This window comes from Triticum dicoccoides, chromosome 1B (assembly GCF_002162155.2).
Source record: "Triticum dicoccoides isolate Atlit2015 ecotype Zavitan chromosome 1B, WEW_v2.0, whole genome shotgun sequence".
NCBI lineage: Eukaryota > Viridiplantae > Streptophyta > Magnoliopsida > Poales > Poaceae > Triticum > Triticum dicoccoides.
In genome coordinates, this window is record NC_041381.1 from 598,177,890 (window position 1) to 598,180,743 (window position 2,854).

At 38.2% G+C, this 2,854-nt stretch overlaps 1 long non-coding RNA gene across 1 annotated transcript; it reads left to right on the forward strand.

The window, feature by feature from the left end:
• Positions 1–1,267: 1,267 nt before the first annotated feature.
• LOC119309705 lies at positions 1,268–2,076 on the forward strand. Its single transcript, XR_005150594.1, has 2 exons — positions 1,268–1,718; positions 1,821–2,076. It is a non-coding gene; the product is annotated as an uncharacterized LOC119309705 (long non-coding RNA).
• The last annotated feature ends 778 nt before the right edge of the window (positions 2,077–2,854 follow it).

The following is a 2,854-nucleotide window of genomic DNA, read 5'->3' on the forward strand; positions in this document are numbered from 1 at the left end:
GGGAGGGGAGGGGGAGGCCATGTGAATTCAGTACCAAACTGTGGAGAAGGATGAACAAGACTACAACATCAAACTTCGATCCAGTTGAGATCAATTTTTGTTTCTCATGGGGCATGTGAATTCTCTGTTATTTTGATTGTCTGTAAAATTCACCGTCAAAAATTTGCACGAATTTGCAACCTTGTAGCTATTAATGATGCTTCTGAATGTTAGTAATGCTGTACATAAAGAACTAGTCAGTACCTAGGTGACAATACTAATTCTCTATGAATTTGTTGATGGAAATATGCACAAACTTACGAGCTTCAAATCAGAGCGGAATTTTGTTTACACAAAATCTAGTTTTATGCTATTCTTAAGATAAGATTCGAAGTGATGACCCGAACCTTATGTTTTCTGAATTTATTAGGCAAACGAGGATTGAAATTCTGCCAAGAAATCTCAGAGCAGAAGATGTATGCACGGTACTTGGAGACAAGGCAATGCTGCGCAGGCGAGAAAATGGCAAGTACGTTGTACTCACGGTTAGGCACACAAGAATATATAGTCACCATAAGCTGGATGGACAAATATACCTTGTTAATTAGTTTTTGATCCTTCAAACATGGCCAACATCCTTACCATTCGAGCTCCATGACTCGGAGGTCGCCTTGATGTATTTAGGTACCACTTAACAATAATGAAACCAGTTGCTCGTAATATTATTAAGGCATGTGATTAATCTGTTTGGCTGAATTTATTCAGAGGGGAAATCATCAGGGTGCGAGCAGATGTCTAGATGATCTGTTTCCATTGCACACATATATCAATAAGCAATGCAAATTAGCGACCATTTAAATTAAGGGCGCAATCCTTTCTTCTGGTCAATTACCTAGTGTTAATGTCTGATCTTGTGTGTCAACATGTTATTCTCTGTTCAGCTAACTGGCACGACCAATGTTAATTATTCAGTACGCTATATGAAATTTTCAAAAATAAAAAAAAGCATGCTATACGATTAATTTAATTTTCTTGTTTCGTGCAGTTTGGAGCAATTCGTGGTTACTACCAGTCTCGAATTAGATTTATTTCAATTGCAATGAGGTATACATACACTGGAGCCTCTTCCTGGTTGTCTCTCTAAGCTGTTTTTGTTGAACTAGCATAAACCTAACTTTTGATAGTAAAGATGTGTTTCTGCCCAATTCATACAGTAAGCCACGGTAGTTACTTGGTACCGGTCATCAATTAGTCAATCTCAATCTTCCCTTGATAGTGGATTGCTATTGATTTGTATTGGCTTAACTGCGGAGGATTTTTTTTCTTTCCCTTTTACCCCTAATAGTGGTCGATTTGCTCCTTCCAGGGAGGCCTATATTTGGCGAACTGTCCATATCGGCTAGAGAAGTAGTGTCAATCAGTGAATGTTTTTATTCTTATGCCTTATCTGAATATAGCTTTAGAAATTATTAACATGGAATACATAATATACTTTATCTGTATGAGGTTAATTCTTATTTTTTTAAATCTATTTGTTAAATGTTGGCAGGCAGAGTATATACTCCAGTTTATCCTGAATTTGAATTTGGGTGTACGTGATCTTACTTTTTTTTTGCGGGAAGTGTACCTGATCTTCCTAGCTTCTAATTCTACTGAGCTATACTGATGATGGTGTGTTTGCTCTCACACATTTATTCAAAGGACCATTATGATGAATGATGTCCAATTCTAGGTTGCTGGTAATGCATTTTCACACCATCCGTATGCTTGTGCTTTCCCCCATTGGGTATTCAATATGATACAGGAGCATTAATCCGTGGATTTCGTTTTGATTTTGACAGGAACTTGCATCCAATCCTGCTATTCCCAACTGGTGTGTTTATAGGTTGCAGTGCTAGTCGTGGTCTCCTCCTGATGGAGCTCTGTATACGCCCTTATTGTTTAGCTAAAAATCCCTTCTCTCCTAAGATCTTGTAAGAATCTTTCTTTTTTTCTTAAGAAGCATGCTATCAATGGACGGCAGATGCTGCAGCACCGAAAAGTTGGTGACCATGCTTGGTGTTTAAGAGCGCATATGAAAAATATTTATCTTTTTTACTTTCAGGGATTGCACAATACATTCATAATTCATTCATGAAGAATGAGATGATTGCTCAGTCTTGCAATTTCTATTATGGTTATAAAATTACGATTTTATTCATCTTCTGACATTACCTACTTTGTAGAGACCTTTGCAATCGATGAGGCAAATTTCGTATTGTTTCATGGAGTTTGTTTATTATCATGTTGTTAGGTTTCTGTGTAATGAAGCATCCCATATTTTTTACTGGCACATATTATATCTAAAAACCACAGCCCATCTGTGTTCTATATACGTTGGTGTGGTCTTATGTGCACCAAGAATTCTGTCATTAACATAAGGTATTTTACACCGGCACGGCAAACTGTTGATAAATCTGATGTGTTGCTTGGACTGAGAATTCTTACTTTTGCATAAGTTATTTTACACCGGCGTTGTGAACTCATTGATGATCAGCATTCATCGACTAAGCACACCTCGATGTACATAGTCTATGTATCCACAGGTCTTCAGAACGGAGTATATCCAGTGTTTCTTCTCCGTACCTGTCACATGTCACCGTTGTGTCCTGTGTGAGGATGTCGTCGGCCGCGTATTGGGTGATGGTGCGGTTGACGTGCCGCCGGCTACTCTTTTCTGCTGGAGGAAGCACGTTACGCGAGCATGCAATGGTCATTGGGTAGCACAAGAAGATCGATCCATACATGATGCTATTAATCTGGATAGTTTAACAATCTTTTAAAGAGAACGCAATCCCATAGGAGATTTGTTAGTTAATGATAAACAATTGCTGGA